At 33.2% G+C, this 19,705-nt stretch overlaps 1 protein-coding gene across 3 annotated transcripts in view; it reads left to right on the top strand.

Moving 5' to 3' along the window:
- Window positions 1-19,705, top strand: part of DPP10 (dipeptidyl peptidase like 10) — a 1,392,171-nt gene that overhangs the window by 1,135,647 nt on the left and 236,819 nt on the right. The gene's annotated exons all lie outside the window — the stretch shown is intronic.

Raw genomic sequence — 19,705 nt, 5'->3', positions numbered from 1 at the left:
CAGCTTTCTCTTTCTAATTCTCACTTCCCTGTAATTATTTTATCATCTTGCAGCTTTGTGAGATGATTGGGTATTTTAATCTCCATTTTGATGAATAAGAAGCTGAAGCCCAAAAAGCTTTTGTAATTGATCCCAAGAAGTGGAATTTAAATCCAACAAAGAGAAGCTAGCGTACTGAATATTTGCATTAGATTTTATATGTTCCAGGTCACATTTCAAAGTTGCCTTTCTGTTAGACTTCACAGTTGTCAGGACTACTAGGAAACAAGTTTCTTGATGGTCCTTTTAGAATTATTTGTATTCAGAATTCTTTGGTTCTATTTCAACTATTTACTGTTGCACAACAGATCTATATCTAAGGTTAGTAGCATAAAACAACAGGATTGCATTATATGTCATGGTTTTCCTGGGTTAGTAATTTGAATAAGGAGATTATTGTCTTCCACTGGATATTCACAGAGATTACTTGATAGTGTTCAGTTGCAAATGCGCTGGTCTGGAAGGCCCAAGAAGGCCTCTGGGTGCTTTGGAAACAATAGGACCTTAGAGAAAATGGTGACTGGTTGAGATGGCTAGGAGGCCAGGTTTACCCAGGACTACTGATCAAATGCCACACGTTACCTTTACAATATGATGGTTTCAAAGTGGTTGGATTTCTTACATAGTATCTCAGGGCTCCCATAGAGAGTTTTCCAAGAGACAGGAAGCTGGTAGTGGAGCAAAATTGGTAACACCACTTCCACTGATCAAAGTAGTCTATATTCTACTGATCAAAGTAGTCACATACCTGTTCAGATTCAAAGGGAAGAAGGAAAGTGGTATAGACACAACCTCTCAGTGAGAAAGCATCACCAAACTTGTGGTCATCTTCAATAATCACATTTTGTGTAGTTCTCCTCTATGAGGATAGGCATGATGGCATCTGACCTGGTCACAGTCTGAGCTGCACAGTAAAGGATGGGGGTGGTGAAATGTGGAGTGATGAGCAGTAGAAGATGCTGCTTGCCTCTGAGAAGAAGGATTTCCCTAGGCAAAAAGTGGAAAGTGGTTAAAGTTGATTTTTGCCGTTCTGTGTGCTGTTAATCTTGAGGTGAAGGTTTTGGGAAACTGAATTCTGTTCTAGCAACCAATGCCTGCCATCACCATATCTACTAGGTTTCCTAAGACAGTGTTTCCCAAGTTGCTGCAATTCTGTATCATGTTGACCATTTTTACCATATCAGGGTCCTTCTTGTAGCATTTTTTTAACTTCTTTTTCTAACTTAACTGACTCCATTTTATTTAAGATAAATGTTCATCACTATTATATATGGAAAGCCATTATCACTTGTCATAAGTAGAGATACTTCTGAAAATAAAAATGAGAACTATATAGTGTTATTCAATTCTAGCAAAAGACACACAATCTTTTGTTAAAAGGGAAGAATAGGAAGAATTAGGCATTGAAGACATACTATCACCAAATGAAGACATTTCTCTTGACTTAAAAAGACTTGAAAAAATAAATGGAAAAGGAATAACTTACTCAGCATGCAAATCGAGGTGACACAATGATCTGCCTGAATAGCATGTAACATCATCTCATATTCCTGTAATAGTATGGGGTATTTTTGGGAATATATTAGCTAGATTGTGCTATGTAGAAACCACCTCAAATCCTAGCAGTATAAAATAATCATTCGGTTGCTAACCAATATGTGGGCCAGCAGTTCTGGCTCAGTTCAGCTGAGACAGCTCCTTTCTGCTCCATGCTGCGTTATCTGAGCTCATAATACAAAGTTGAGCAGGCCCAAATAGTGTGGCTGAACAAGGAAACGGCCTCTTGAGATGGCTGGACATTTTTCACCATGTGATCTTTTGTCCTGAAGGGGGCTAGTGCAGCCTTGCTCACACAGTGGTAGCAATCAAAGTGGGCAAGAACTTGGGCCAGAACATACATTACTCTCATCACATTCTATTGGTGAAAAGAAGTCACCACACCAGCCCAGATTCAGTGAGTGGAGCAAGAGATTTCACCTTGTAATGGCAGTGGGAACAAATAATTATGGCCATGTTTTTCTTCGAAAGCCTCTCATTTGGAGAGGCTTATATTTGCAATTGTATAGCTTTGACTTAAAGCATGGAACTGGGCCAGATCATATATAAGCTACACAAACTACTTTTGTTTCTCTGTCTTAAGACCTACGAAAACATTTCTCAAGATGCATTTCATGAAGAATTGGTGTTTAGTGAGGTGTTACTGAGTATTCTGGAAACAAACATCCAAAATACAAGGCTTTTAATATTTTAGGGAATGCTGTAAAATATAATTCACTTTAAAATTCACAATGTTTATGTGAGTGTATCAAATAAATTGAGTAAACCAGTTTTACTCAGTGTCTCAGACTGACCCCAGAACACTTTGATTATAGATCTTCCAAGTTCCATTTAACAAATATTTGTTACATGCTTTGTTCCAAGTCCTCTGCTAGACCTTGGGACTAGATAAGTAAGCAAACTACATGCAGACCCTTTTCTCAAAGATCATGCAATGTGGTAGGCAAGCCCAACCCAGATGGCCATACAACTACAATGGTTGTACCAAGAATACATATATTAGGAAGAAAACATACTGAATATTGTACAGATGACCCTTGAGTAACACAGGTTTCAACTGTTTGGGTCCACTTGTATATGGATTTTTTTCAATAAATATTTTGGAAAATTTTTTTGGAGATTTGTAACAATTTGAAAAAAACATGCAGATGAACCTAAAAAATTAAGCATGTCATGAACGTATAAAACATGTGTAGATACTACGCTGGACACGGTGGCTCATGCATGTAATTCCAGCACTTTTGGGGTGGAACACCTGAGGTCAGGCATTCGAGACAAGCCTGGTCAATATTGCAAAACCCCGTCTCTACTAAAAATACAAAAATTAGCCAGGCATGGTAGTGTGCACCTATATCCCAGCTACTCGGGAGGCTGAGGCAGGATAATTCCTTGAATCCCAGGGGCAGAGGTTGCAGTGAACCGAGATCACATCACTTCACTCCAGCCTGGGTAAAAGAACTAAACTGTGTCTCAAAAAAAAAAAAAAAAAAAAAAAGTGTAGTTACTAATCTAATACAAATTACATGCATCTATTATAAAAAGTTGACACTTATCGAAACTTATCCACCCAAAGATTTGCAGATCATACATGGTACAATTCACAGTCAAGAGAAATGTAAACAAAAATAAATATACAGCTGGGCACAGTGGCTCACACCTGTAATCCCAGCACTTGGGGAGGCCGAGGCAGGTGGATCACCTAAGGTCAGGAGTTCAAGACTGTCCTGGCCAACATGGTGAAATCCCATCTCTACTAAAAATAAAAAAAATTAGCTGAGTGTGGCAACATGTGCCTGTAATCCCAGCTACTCAGGAGGCTGATGCAGGAGCACTGTTTGAGCCTGGGAGGCGGAGGTTGCAGTGAGCCAACATTGCACCATTGTACTCCAGCCTGGGTGACAGAGCAAGACTCTGTCTAAATAAAAAAAGAGATAAAACATTCAATCATAATTGCATAAAATTCACTGTAGTAAGTATTACTATAATAATTTGGTAGCTACCTCCTTTTGCCATTTGGTAATCTTAAGTGTTGAGAGTATCTACTTGAAACTCTGTATGATGCTGATAATCTCCATGTGAGCAGTTAATTTTTCTGGTAAATTGTATATTGCAGTAAGAAGTGATCTCTCCCAGTTCTCATGTATTTATTATTGTGTTTAATGCATACATAAGCCTTGAATAACACCATGAAACCCATGTAAAATTTTACTTGTGATGCTCAGAGTGCTCCCAAGAAGCAAAGCCATGTCATTGAAAGAAAAAACTTAAATTGCTTAATATAGACGTATATTGATATCTGCATCTGCTGCCTTTTTAAATAATTTATCATGAACGGACAATGTCAACTCATGTTACTGATATATACAAAACAGTAATGTAAACATATAATTTTCTTCATAACTTTTTTCTAGTTTATCATAAGAATACAGTATATAAACATATCACATTCAAAATATGTGTTAATTGACTATGTTATTGGTTAAGGATTCCAGTTAACAGTAGGTTATTAGCAGTTAAGATTTTAGAGAGTCAAAAGTTATGTGTGGATTTTCGACTGCATGGGAGGTTGGCACCTCTAATCATCATGTTTTTCAAGAGTCAACTGTATAATTATGTAATATTTGCAGGTCTAATTTAGTTAGGAGGAAGTAGCTAGATAAGATAGGGACATTGTTTTGGAAAATGTTGCATTTCCTGTGCTGTCCCATATGTAACTACTAGTCATAGGTGACTATTTAAATGTAAATTTGTTAAAAACTTAAGTAAATATAAAAATTCAGTGCTTCCTTTGAATGAGTTATGTTTCATATACCCAGTAGCTACAAGTTATTGGTTCTACTATAATATTACAGAATAAAACCCTTTCATTTTTACAGAATGTTCTATTAGAAAGCATTCATCTACAGCAGAGGTGAGCAAACTATATTGGTCATTGGGCAAATCCAGCCTGTGGCTTGTTTTTGTACAATCTGCAAGCAAAAAAGAAAGAAGGGAGGTAGGGATTAGGGACAATAAGGAGAGAAAAAAGAAGTAAGAGAGAAAGAGAAAAGGAAGAAAGGAAGGGGGAAAGAAGAGAAAGATGGAGGAAGAAAGAAAGAAGAATGTAGCACAGACCCTACATAGCCTGCAAAAACTAAAATATTTACTATCTGTCCCTTCACAGAAAAAGTTTGATGACCTTTTCTAGAGCCATGCTTTTCTTCTTGCTTGTCCTTCCAATGCAATATTGTGGGCTTGTGTTTGCTGCCTGCTTAGAAAGCTACCGTTGGTGCTGTATGGTGACCAGCAAAGCAATCATGCCTCCTTTCCATGGTAGAGAGTTGGTGCTGAGCAGCAGCTGTCCAGGCTAGAGATTACAATTCTGAGCCATGGCATCTAGTGGAGCCATGAGAATAGTTCTTACTAATGGTAGATAAACAAAAGTGATGGGTGTCATTTTGGGTTCCAGGTGGTTAAATACTGGTTGCATGGTCCTTCACAATCTCTGTCCTCTCATGCCTTTGTCTGCCGGTTGAAAGATGCTTTGTTTAAGGAAATAAGATATTTTGCAGTTTACACTATGCAATCTGATGAACAGTTGTCAGCCTTAGAAACACATACCCATTAATTTTTATTGTGTCCCATTTGCTGTAATTATATCAAAAATACATATGCTGGCAAAGTTATAGTAGCAATAATCTTATTATGGAGTAACTATTAAATGGGCCTGTATGTGATAGAAATTAGTAGTTAAGAAATAATCGTCATTTGTAGGTTCTGAGAGCAAAATATTGCTTGTCAGATTTATTCAGGGATATTTTCTGAGTCCCAAAAGTAGGTCCGAGCTAAGAAGTAAACTAATCAGTTTGGGATTTCTATTAACTGAAATTCCAAAGGTCTTAATAAATTATAATGATTAAGCCAAACATAATTTTAGTTGCAGAAATGGGTAATCCAGATAATGGCATGCTGAAGATATATAATAGAATAAAACACATGCAGTACTAAAAAATAAATATATAAAAGTAGGTTTTATTTAATTTATCAAGATTACTGTTTACTTTTGCTAATTGTAGTACTTTTCATATGCAAAACACTGCAGTTTCTTATATGTGATGCCACTTAGCCTCATATTGAATAAAAAAGGTAAATAAATCAAGATTTGTCAAGTTTTCTTCCTTCCTCTTTCCCTTCCTTTCTCTTTTCCTTTTTCTTCAAATAAATAAAGATGCTGTTCAGTAAAGTAGCTTGTCCACGGTTACGTGAGCTTTCCTATAATCCGTTGCTATCTTCCCTATCATTTCCATTTTCTCTTCAATTTGTAAGCCCTTTAATTCGTTTTCAGTTTATATTTCTAGTTTAGTGTGGAAATCTAACTATCCATGTCCCCCTTTCCTCACACAGAAGGCTGCACCGTATACATAGTTCTGCACCCATTTTTTTTTTGCTTATTTTCTGTTTAACATATATCCTGAAAATTGCCATAGCAATGTATAAAGATACATTTAAGCTTTTTTACAATCACCTAATAATCCAGTGTGAGAATATAATATAGTTTATATAACTTGTCCCTCTTGATGTTTATTTGGGGGTGATTCTAGTCATTTGTTCTTAAAAATAATATCTAAGTCTGGGTGTGGTGGCTCATGCCTGTAATCCCAGCATTTCGGAGGCCAAGGCAGGTGGATCACCTGAGATCAGGAGTTCAAGACCAGCTTGGCCAACATGGATACCCTGTCTCTACTAAAAAGATACAAAAATTAGCTGAGCATGGTGGTGCACACCTGTAATCCCCACTAGTAGGAGGGTCTGAGGCAGGAGAATTGCTTGAACCTGGAGGTAGAGGTTTCAGTGAGCTAAGATCATGTCATAGCATTCCAGCCTGGGCAACAGAGCAAGACTCCATCTCAATGATGATAATAATAATAATAATTATAATAATATTTTTAAAAACTTAGAAAAGATGACAGCAAATATTCTTAGAAAAACTTAGAATGTATGAGAAAATACCATTATCAGACATTCTCTCATGTTTGGCTACATGCTTTTGAAAAGACTCTTAGATGTCAGATTACTGAGTCAAAAGGCAAATGCATGTACAGTTTTGTTCAAAAAATGCCTAATTACACTCTATGATTTTTTCCCCATATTTTCTTTCCAACAGTAATGGAAAAAAATGCCTGTCTTTCCATGGGGTCACCATGTTTTCCAAGACAGGATTTTGGCTTTTTTCTTGTGGGAATAAAATACTACTCAGTGTGATGCTTTTTGTTTTGTTTTTTTGTTTTTTCCATGTTACTTATTTGCCAATCCTGTTGGTTATACAAAAACTACACAACTGTTTTTGAGTTCGTATTCTCCCTAATCACAGTAGCATTGCAATCATATATGCATTTTAGTTGCACTGTTCTCATTATAAGGAACTTGAGTATCTTTTCATATGTTTAAAACATTTTAAAATTTTTAGTTTAAAACTTTTTAAAATTTTATTTTAAAAATTTTAATTGACAAATTAAAACTGCATATATTCTAAGTATATAATGTGTTGATTTGATATACATATGTAATGTGCAATAATTACCCCAATCAAATTCACACATTCATTAGCGCCCATGCTGCACATTAGATCTCCAGGACTTGTTTATTTTATAACTGAAAGTTTATAACCTTTTGACCAACATTGTTCTTTTTTCTCCTCCTTAGCCTCTGGTAAACACCATTCTCCTCTGCTTCTATGAATTCGACCTTTTAAGATTCCACATATAACTGAGATTATACAGTATTTGTCTTCCTGTGTCAGGCTTATTTCATTTAACATAATATTCTCCAGTTCATCAATTGGAGTTGTCAAAATAAAATCGGTATCTTGAAGATATACTTCATGTACCCCCATTGTCTTTGCAATCCCATATTTATTGCAGCATTGTTAATAATAGCCAGAATACAGAAACAACCTTAGTGTCCATTGATGGATGAATAGCTAAATAAAATGTGGTCTGTTTATATACAATGAAAATTATTCAGCCATAAGAAAGAATGAAATCCTGCCACTTGTGACATAAAGACATTTTAATGTCTTTCCATAAACTGGTCACATGTTGTGTCCATTTTTCTTTCAGCTTGCTAGTTTTATTCTTCTCCATTCTTTGAAGCTGTAAATATTAGGTATATTAAGTTTTTATCAGTGATAGAATTTAAAGTATCTAAGATAAAAGTTACAATTATTATTCTAAGATCCAAAACACAAATAGTTGTTGCAGTTGGTCATATTTTGCTGAGGTCTTTTCGGCATGTAAAGTATTATACTTTTAAAACATTTATGTAAAAAAAAATCTATTAATCGTTTCCATTAATGCTTTTGGAAAAGGAGCATATCATCTCTAGGTATATAAATAAACTGCCTTTCTTTAATACGTGAATAATTTCTGCTTATTTGTATCTCTGACCCATTGGGTATTTCTTATGATGTGCATGTAAGGAATATTTACAGGCTGTTAATAGCTTTTATGTTTGGTTATCCAGTTCCTCATATGCCATGTATTTAAAAGTTAATCCTTTCATTAATGACTTTGAAAAGCACATTTTTCGTTTATTCGTATAGCATACGTTTTCTTTTAGTGTTTCTCTAAGTTTCAAAAATCATACTGTTTATGCATTTAATAAAATTTGTAATACAGAGGCTTCATAATGGCTTCAATATATGATGGAGTTGGTTTAACCTACCATCATGAAGAGGATACCTGTGGAACCTTCCTAAGAAACAGGCAGTGATCTTCCAAAGCAGGTGAAGCTTGGATACAGTGAGAGTCCCAAATAGCTACATACCTGGGGCATGTCACATGGAATCATGTGTTGGACATACAGGAAACAAAGTGTGTTTTTAAATATCAGCCCCACATCAAAAGATGCAAAGGCAAATGCTTTTAGTAGCAGAATTTGATTTGTAAGTGAGCTTTTTCTCCCAATGAGAGTGGGAATGAATTTCAGGAACTCCATATGTATTTGTTGAACAAATGAATGAATAAAAGAATGAACTCCATGAAATAAAGGCAGGAATTTCCATACTCAAGTTTGGACAATGTTCTTCTATACAATAATAGGGTGAATAACATTACCAAAATATATTCAGATATGCCTAGACCATAAGAATGTCTCAGATTGCATTATACTGGAAAAATGTATGGATCTGATTATTGAATAAAATAAATTATTATCTGTAAAATGAAAAATTGAAAAAGAGCCTTAGCAATTGAGTATAAAATATTAAAGAGTATTCAAAATGACATAGGCATTCATTCATTTGACCAACCAATGTTCATTTCATGCCTGCTACATAGCTAGCAAAAATCTGTGACGAATTACTTAAATGAACAGTGTCTGTACACTTAAGATAAAGCATTTCGTAACCATGAATGTCCTGCTTAAGTCCCTAAAACCATGAAATGTCAAACCAACCCCAGGTTGTCTTGTAACAAATTGTTCTGGTAATCCATTCACCAAAATGCGCATTTTAATAGATACTGCACTTTTTTTTTTTTTTTATCAGTCCATGCTTTAATGCTTTCTGAAATGGTTTGAGGGTAAAGAAGAGAAGTAGTGGCTTTACAAGAGTTAAGTTAATATTTACCCAGCTGGACAATCACAGTCTAAATGCTGATTAAAATGTAAGGTCAACTTGGAGGGAAAGGACATGAGATCACTCACAGAACTCTCTTCAGGTCCCTTCCTACTTTCTGTCAATAACTTCAATTGATGTAGAGAGGGTTTTTTACAAATAAAACTTAAGAACAATATAAATCTGGAAAAGCAAGCAATTATAGTGAATTGTAGAATCAATGCTCAGAATCAAAAGGCTGAAATGACACATCAATGCTAACAAAATGAAATCTAACAAATTGGCACTCCATGTTTTAAAAACATAAAGGTAACTGTGCAAGAGGTTGTAGAATACTAAAGTTCAGAAACAAATGTTTAAGCAAAACTTTAACTTGCATTAACACTAAAATTCAAAGTATAAGTAATATCCTAAGACTGGCATTCATTATTGTGTAAATATTTTCCAGTATTACAATGGATGGTTTCTGCCAAATAACTCATCTAATAGACAGTCATGCATATCAGTATCTATAATTTCAGATACACACTTTTTTGGAAAACCAGGTAGTGTAAAGTGTTAGGCCCTATATTGTTATTTTCGTTCTCTAACCTTCTAACACTCTGGAGTACATTAAATCTTTTTATCTCCCTGCTTTTTGTTTCTCTCATTCTGACTTACTTACATTGGTTATCCACAGGAGCAGCAGAACATTTCAGTCAAAGATAAGAGTGAACCTGCTTTCCTTTTCATTCCTGACAGGCAAGGTGAGCATCCTAAACAATGCAACTCCCCTGATCTTCTCCTCTTACCTACTAAAGGGGGTTGTCCTACTAAGGGGCACTGAAAAATCATTGACATGAGGCAGATTGATTACTAGGAGAAAAGATATACAAATTTATTTAATGTGTATACATGGGAGCTTCAGAATAAGGACTCAAGCCAACAATAAGATACAGAATTTATATTAATGTCATCTTAGATGATAGAAAGAACGTGGACTCAGAGCATGCCCCAAAACAGATGTTAATTGTAAGGCAGGTTTATAAGAGAGAGAAAGGAAGAGGTTTGACTGGCAAAGATAGTCTGGTTAGGTAGATGAAGCTTCCCTCAGAGAAAATAGATGGTAAACACCTTTTAGATTTTTAAATGTGTCAGCCTCTCAATCTCTCCTAGGTCTAGGAAAGGCGTAGAAGAGGCCTAGGTATAGTAATGGAAATTCTCTACAGATGCAGATTTTTCCCGATGAAAGATAGCTTTGCAAAGCTACTTCTGTTTGTTGGCACTACAGCAGTCATTTTATGATATGTTAAATAAATATATTTTGGGATAAAATATTTTGATTTCTTTTGGTACCAACTTTGAAACATAAAATAATTTTAAAAAATTAAAAGCAAAGCTTTGGTAGATTTGGGGTTAAAGGTTTTTAGACAAAAAAGCAGAAAGACAAATTGGTATATACAGAAAAGAACAAATTGTTTAAATCTTCTTTAGTCTCTTAGTTATGAATATATACCAGTTCAGTTAAACAACTCTGTCTCATTCTCAGAGGTAGCATTACAGATGGGCTTTGCCTTTACATGTGATGCAGACAGTCAGCTCTTTAATAAGGCATTTCTATGGAAACAGAAGAAAAACAAAAGTTAATGTCTGGAGCAGTCCCTCTGTAGACTAGCTTTTCTAGAGTCTGTAAGGTATCCTCAGATTGCAATAGCAACTTGACAGATTCTTCTGGATTGTAATTTGGAACCAGGAGTTCAAGTGAACGTTCTGAGAAGTCCACACATCAGCAGGGAGGCATGAAGGTTGTTTATATATAAGTTGCTGTATTTTTACTGATGTTTAAGTTGTCTAGCTTCAGTTTGCAGGGCTTTAAGAAAAGCACGGTTTTAATTTCTAGTGATTTCAAACCAGAAAAAGGGAAGAAAAAATGGAAAATGAAAAATGTTAGTTTGGAGACTTGTAGTAAGTAAAGAATTCAGGATTCAGACCAAAATGTGGGGAAAAAATGAAAACTCAAAACTAATGGACAAGGCTAGAATCTAATAATAGGTTTACTACTCTCTCTTTTGAAACATAATTTTCCTCTCTCTATTCCCCCATTTTTTACCAATGAAATCATAGAGCGACCAATTTATTTGTAACATTAAGTTTTAGTTTTGTTACGCTTGGCTTGATTAATTGCACAAAGTACAACAAGAATTACTGTCCATGTAGGCTTTTAAACATTGGCTTTGCTGGAACTTTTTTTTGTAAGGAATCTCAGATTAGACTTTTAAAACTTTGCAAGCCCAGCCAAGAATTTATCTGTGCCTCTAGATACCTATTATGAAGTGAGTAAGTTTCTCTCTTATTGAAGTACCCCAAAAAACTTGAGACTCTTGGGCCTGTCAGAAAGTGGCATTCTTTACTTACCATAGATCAGCAACACTGCAAAGGAACTATGTAGACAAGAGACAAGTCTTTCCAAGGGGCTGTTATTGAATCTGTAAAATCAATCTTAATTTCTCAAAGCATTCATATATGAAGATATGCCCTTCTAGTTGAAGCCATGATAAAATAAGCAGTGTTCTAACTGTATCCTGTTAAAAATGAAACAGATTCTTATTCAACTTATACAAATAACTATGTTGCTATGAATTAAGAATACTTACAAATAGTTTACAAATTCTGGAGAAATCAGACAGAAGGAAATACGCTTCAAATTTTGTTCACAAGAGTATACTTTACTCAATTGTTAAAAGCTATAAATAGCTCAAAAGAAAAAGCTTTCTTGAATCTGAAAAACAAAACATAATCAATGTTTCAAACAAAAAAGTCATAAAAATTATTTCAGTATCTAATAGACCAGTCCCATGCAATTAACTTCTGTTCTTTCTGATATTGGGCCAACAATCCTCATGATCACTTCTGTTCTTCAGTGAAAGCCCTGGAAGTTTTTTCTGTTGTCCAATGGTACAGTCTCCAAAATTATCAGAAACCTGCTTTGAAGCATGTCTATCAAGATCCTCTCTATGAACTCCCCTAAAGAAGCAAGTTTTATACTCTAGCTGATGATGAACCATATTTGGAGAAGGATCAAAGCAAAACAACTGTGGATGACAGAAGTCTTAGCACAGCTGTGGTGAAAGACACCATTGACAAGGAAATTTGGTTACCTCTGTGGCGTACAAAAATTTATCATAATAATTATAATTACTGATAACACATACTAACACATCAGAATTATGGAAATTCTGTACTATCTTGGAACACGTACTAATAACACATTTATAAAAATATAACCCAAATATAGTTAAACATTATTTTATAATTTATAATGCTTTCTATATGACTTTAATGTACCAAATAAGCTGAATATATTTTTCTTATACTTCAGGGGACCTAATATCTAAAAATTTAATGAGATCAGAAAGACAGAATTTGAAATTTGATTTTGGAAAGTTTGTCAAATATCTATGATTTTAAGTATCTGACATCAAAAATTAGGCAAATATTTTAGAAAGCAAAAACATTTATGCTTTGAGAGGAGACTCGGTTTCTCAAACAATAAGACATAAAGATAGCATGAAGACAACAATCTTATTTCTTTTTTTGTAGTTTACTCAAGTTAAAAATCTTTTACTATCTCTTAATATTAACTGAAAACTTTGTCCAAAAGAAAAAAAAATACTTTTCAATAGCATATTATTAATGCTAAAACTTATTTTAATAAAATCTTATAAACAAATGTATCCAATCTCAAACAGTTTGATCATAAAGTAAGATTTTTATAGGCCTTTTACAAACTTTAATAATTTTCTATTAAATTGCAGATCAGTGCTCCAGGAAAACCATTATTTCAACACAAGGGCCCAGATGCTGGCCCTGTATTGGTGTGCTTTTTATATTCATGTTTAATTTATAGAAAAAAATGAAATAATCCCCTTTAAATTTTAGACAACTTGATCACAAACAAAATTCCTTTTATAAGATTAATCTGCCAGAGCCTTCTATAACTTGCTTAAACTTTCAGTTTTGTTCTAATATTTTACCTTGGGACAAATATTTACTTACTTTTTCAGTTTTCTATATCAATTTGGTTTTATCCACCATTTTTTTCTTTAATATGAAACAATTCTTAAAAACCTCTAAATGAGATGAAATTACTTTTCCTTTCATAAAAAACACATTTTTATGCCTTTTTATAATCTTTTTTGTAAAAACACATCCTACTTTCATATATCCTTTGTATATAAAATTGTTTCCTTTATAACTAGTAGTTTTAATTTTATTAGTCACAGTGTTGACTCTTACTAACTTGTTTATAGTGGAAAACCTAGAAGATAAACAATTTTAATTCTGTGTTAGATGCAGTTCCCGGAACAAAGGGCAGAGCTGCAGATAATGCCTTACCCTTTCCTGCATAGACAGGAGGCATAGGTAGGCCAAGAAGAACTCACGTCTATTTTTTTTAGAGCCTAGAATCTAATAGTTATAAAATAAACAAGTCAAATAATTATCAAAAATATCACAGAAGCAGTTTATGACCTGAAGACACCTAGCAAAGGCAGTATCTGACCTGCCTGAGTAATTCAAACTGAATTTCTAAATTAAATTCTAAAGTGTCTGTTTTATTTTACCAGTAACTTTAAAACAGTCTTGATTTACCAAAGATTACTGCAGTCACATGAACTAGGAAACTATTTGAGGTAAAATTTTTATTTTTCAGTTAAAGTATTTGATTTAAGCATTTTTTTCTTCAAGCCAAGTAATTAGAGCTCTTTTGCATATTTTGGTGGTAAAACATCATATGTGCTTATAAGTGTGTATAAAACACATAGACGTACAGTGAAACAAATCTTACAGATTTGTAAGATTCTTCACTTGTCATATTTCAAAGTTTCTCTCCACTATTTTAGACTGTCAGTCTCTTGATGACCTGTTTTCTTCTCTAAGCAATTATTAGCTAAGCAACCCCAAATTTGGAGTTCTAAAGGGACAGCTCTTGTAAGACAAAGCAGAAAATTTATATCAGAGTACAAAGCTAAAATGTTTGGCCTAAATATTATCATCTACTCAAACCAAGGGAAAAAATTATATAAGTAAAGTTTAGTTACGATGGCCAGGGAAAGCACCTTAAACAAAGGGATGACTTATGAATTTAAAACAATGGTAAAAACTTTTAATGTACAGAAGTAGACACTCTTACAAATGGAGATATCCTTAAAGATGTAAATTTCTTTTACAAAAGCGTTTCAGGATAGCTAGCTGAATGCTAGAAAGTTGTATTTTGGCTTTTTTTACTTGTTTCATAATTAGATTATTAGCTTCAGAGTGGAGCCTTTTAGTGAATATGGGAAGAAAAGCAGTTTTTAAGGCTTAATATTTAACTACATGAGAAGCGGGCACAGCTAGAAGGTAAAACACATATTCCTCAGAATCAAGGATACTATTTGCACAATGAATCCTGGGTCTCCCCAGAGACACACAGCAGGAGGAGACAGTGCAACATTTCCACAGTATATCACACTGTAAGGATGTTCTCTGGAGGCTGGTAGGCAACCCAACGCCAATCAGCTTACTCTGTAATTAGCCCATTCCCTAGCCATTAAACACACCAAGGTCAAGTTTTTTTCACAATACAAAGTAATTTCTGGTATCTTATAAAGCCAAAGAGATCAGGTAAGACAATGCAAAAAAGATAGATGAGAGAAAGGAAGAGTAAGGTGGATTAAAAATAAATGGAACAATTTTTAAGAAAGGAAGCAAATGTAAGTACCATGTATGTAATTTAGAAAAAAGTTTTAGCCAACTTAAAATATTCCCCAAAACAGGATCCAGAAAGAGAAATACCATAAAGTCCCTTTACATATATATATTTATATACATTATTTATATATTAATATGTATTTTATATATATTTCATATATATGTGTAAAATATGTGCGTGTGTATGTGTTTGTGTGTGTATATATCTTGGATATAAGCTTTTAATTAAGCAGATTTCTAACTATAGTGCTTCCCCCTCAAAAAAAAACTTTCAATATCTTATTGCTGGGATTTCGGCTGGGACAAATAGCTTATATTTTTTGGCTTTTGTACTTCTTTACCAAAGGTCTAAAGCAGTACTCATAAGATCTAGAAATATAAAATAAAAAGGGAATAAATGATTCCTTCATTAGAGCATTTCTTCTGTTAATTGTTGAAAGAATGTGTTACTCTCAAAATATGATTGTAAAATTGACTATTTCTCCCTTTAAATCTTTTAGTTTTTTAAAAAATTTAAACTTCATTTATTAGGTATATAAACATGTATGATTGTTGTGACTTCCTCTCCTTTTTATTATGAAATATGTCTCTGTTTGGTAATACTAATTATTTTGAAGTCTGTTTTATCTGATATGATTATTGCTACTTCGGCCTTCTGACACTTGTAAATCCATCCTTTTATTCTCAATTTTTCTGTGCCTTTGTATTTAAATCTGTCCCTTTTGGTTAGTATATATTGGGGTCGTATTTTTTTTTTAAATATTCAAACATAATCTTTGCCTTTTAACTTGAGCGCTTAGCTGATTACCATTTACTATAATGCTGATACATTTACCCTTTAGTTCTATTTTATTACTGGTTTTACGATAGTCATCTTTTATTTTTCTGTCCTTATATGATCATCTTTCATGTTTTGGTTCTCTGATCTCCCTTTGCTGCCTTCTTTTTAACTACTTGAATATATTTTTAGAAATCAGTTATTTCTTTATTAGCTTTTTACCTATACCTCTTTGTATCATTGTTAAGTGGCTGTTCTGTGCCTTACAATTTACATCCTTAATAATGAACAGTACGTAGCAGTATACTTCGATTTTTTGTAGCATTTTGTGTAAAATATAGAACCCTTGCAATCATGTAATAGGTCTGCTTCTCCCCACTGTCCTTTACTTGAAATTGTCATCTGAATTTATATACATACAGTTTAAAAATTCATAATTAATTTTATATTTGCTTTAAAGAGTATATTTTGAAGAAATTCTAAAAAATGGTTTTTTTATATTTTCTCATATTTTTAACATTTTTAATGCTGTTTATTTATGACCAAAGATCCAAGCATTTCATCTTGTGTCATTTCCTAGTTTCCCTTCAGCCTAAAGAGCTTTTTTTTTTTTTCGATTAAAAACATGCTTTTTGGAGTGTAGGTTTGATAGAAATAAATTTCCTTGGTTTTTCATGTAAATATGTATTTATTTCACATTAATTTTCGAAACATGTCTCATTACATTTTAAATTATGAGATTACAACTTTATTTTTACTTTTTATCTGTGTAAAGATTTCTGTTTCTTCCCTACTCTCTTGGTTTTTATGGGTTTTTGATGAGAAGTCTGTTTTATTCAAGTTTATTCAATTTATTCAATTATTACACTTCTAAAATTATATGTTATTTTCACTGAAGACTTTACAATTTCCTCATGCTGTAGGCTTTGAAAAATTTAAGTATGATTATCTACAAAATATATTCTGAATTTGTCTAATTTGACATTTCCTCAACTATTAAATTTAGCTATTGTTCATTTATCAAAAATGGTAAAACTCATTGTTTCTTCAAACAGCTCTTCTGCCCCATTTTCTTTATCTCCCCTTCTGGGACTCAATTGCTTATATGTTAAAACTTTCGACATTATCCCATAGATTTCTCAGGCTCTGTTAGGTTGGTTAGAATTTTTAACATATCTCTCATATTTTGATTTAGTGAAATCTATTGACAGATTTTCAATTACACTGGCCATTTTCTCTTTAATGGCCATTCTCTTATTAAGCTTACCCAGTGATTTTATTTCAGATGTTTGTTTATTTCAGTTCTAACATTTCACGTTCTTTTTTACATTGACTGTATCTTTGCTGAGTTTTTATACTTTCATGCATTACAATTGCGTTTTTATTCATCTCAAAGAACATAGTTATAAGAGGTGCTTAACAAGCCTCATACGATAATTCTAGCCGCTGCACCATCCTGATTGGCATATGTTAATTAATACCTTGGTATTGGGTCACATTCGCAGCATTTCTATATTGAGTAATTTTGAATTGCATCCTGGATATTGTGAATGTTATGCTGAATATATTCTGGATTCTGTTCTATTTTTCCTTCAACAGATTGTTGAAGCTTTTTATTTTAGCAGGCAATTTACTTGTTTAAACTCAAATTGTAGACTGTCACACGTATAGTGCATTGTAGCTCACATCTCACTTTTTTGTAATTTTTAGTTTAAGTTGCTTTAATTTTGCCCACTGTTCCCCATTCACCCCATGAGTGGTCCCAGTGGTCAACCAGGAACTTACCTTGAGTTTATGCACTGAATTAAGGGTTCCTTTTTCCTGATCTCTCCTTTCTGTCTTTGACTCTTTGGGAGCTGTTGTTACCCGAGAGCACCCTCACATGGTTTTTTAGGGATTTTACTCTATGCTTCCACAAGTTTTGATTCTGCCTTGGAAACTCCCTGCTTGGTTCATGCGCCTAAGCCCTCACTCAGCTAGCTGTGTTTTTGTGTTGTACCCAGCTTTTAGTTATTTGCGTAAGGATTATTTTTTTAAGAGCTTACTCTTCAGTTTCAAACACACAAACTTCCTGTTCAATCATTTTTGAATAACTAAGATGATAATGTAATAACTTCCTCTTGAATGAATAAGTATTTTAATAGATTTTCTCAAATCTATTAAAATATATACTTTGGAAAAGAACAGTAACTTTTTTTCTTAATCTTATTTCCATGTCAATTTAATTAAATGTGTTAGTTGATTTCTATGTATATAAGGAAAAGCAGGGAACTAAATCTTCAGGTAATCTATTCTTGCACATCTTTGGGAAAAAGACTTCTATTTGATTACCTGTAAAGCATGGCTCATTCACATTTAATTATCTTAAGAATAGGCCACTTGTAACATTAATCCACAAAGCTGAATTTATACTTTGTAAGAGATGGCAACTTTGAAGTTGACATTTCTTTTATATCAATGAGATTGCAGCTGCAGATGAAGTGCAAATGGCAAATTATGCAAAATAAAATAATCACAAGAGGAAACTTTGGCTGAATATTTCTGTTTGATTAATAATCTATAGACAGATACCATCTAATTTAAATTTGCACAAAAGCATAACTGCTGTTTAACAGGGACACCAAAAATTGCTGCTGTTTAACAGGGACACCAATCCACGTTTCTTTTCTTCCTCCTCTTTGTATAGCTAACAATTATAGTTACTTGGTTTTGAATTGGGCTTTTAGAATTAATGCCTTGAAAATAGAAAAATAGTAAAAGCTTTACTTCATCCTATTTATGCCTATTCACCTACTTATCATCTTTTAAGTCTTTTCTAGGTCCTTGTGAGAGTAGAATCATTTTTCATTTTTTCCCAGTTACCTACTTCTTAAAAGAGAAATGTCATTCAGATTCTTTAAACTATAGTTGATATTCATTGGAAGTGTTGTAGTTTGTCAAAGACCACCTTAAAGTGGTGACTAGAATTGAAAATATAATTTAAGTAAGTGTGATGAATCTCACTTTTCTCATTATCTGTACTTTAAAATGTTATTAAGTTTTCCTAAGACTAAATTAGGTTTCTTTGTTTTTTGAGGGGTTGGTTTCTCTATGGGTCTTGTTGCTTTAGCAACCCTATCACTCTTATAACAACAAAACACAAACACCATTTATCCAAGTAGAAAAACATGATTAAAAGCTATAGCTTTTCACGTTAAATACTGCCAAGTCTAGGATGTATTACCTGAATTGGTAATGTAGAGAAATACCTTAAATGCATTGTTATTAAAATTGAGCATAGTGATACAATTTTATCACTTGACAGAAATTCTACCTTATTAAATATTAATCTTTAGAGGGAAAATAAAAAAATATATATTATTTAGGTTAATGAGCTTAGATGTGGATTTAGAAGGTCTAATTCCCAATTAGTTGAATAACACTAACTAATTGTATAACTTTCAACAACTCATTTGACCTCTAAAATTTCTGTTTCTTTAACTGTAAAACTAGATTTTAAATTTAAATCACCTGTATCTTTTATCTCTAAAAATGGACATTTCCATGAATAAAACCCCAAACTGTAAGCAGAAACTTAACAGTCTCTAAGTAAAAGTCTGTTTATCAATAGATCAGAGTACTCCAGGCAGTGGTGATTCTCCTGATCACCTTTTTACCTGGATATGTTTTGAGAGCTCAAAGAACTATCAGATACAGTCTCTGTCCTGAAAAAGCTGATTATCTGTCTACAATGACAAAGTTATACATTAAAAAAAGATAGCGAATGGTTTAAAAAGTGCTAGAGCACAATTCCAAAGTGAATGTTCAATTTTAGCACAGTCTTTTAAAAACTTTACAATCAAATTTATATCACATTAGTCAATTTCAACCCCATATTTTCTATTTATCTTTACTTCTATGTCTGATAAGAGAAATATCATTCAACATTCAAACGCATCTTTTTAAAAATTCTTTTTTTAGTATTTCTGTTTGCTCTTTTGAGTCATATAAATTCCTTTATTTTTTTC

This window comes from Saimiri boliviensis, chromosome 5 (assembly GCF_048565385.1).
Source record: "Saimiri boliviensis isolate mSaiBol1 chromosome 5, mSaiBol1.pri, whole genome shotgun sequence".
In the NCBI taxonomy this organism is placed as follows: Eukaryota; Metazoa; Chordata; class Mammalia; order Primates; family Cebidae; genus Saimiri; species Saimiri boliviensis.
Note: the sequence above shows the minus strand (reverse complement) of the source record. Positions and strands in the feature narration are given on the sequence as shown.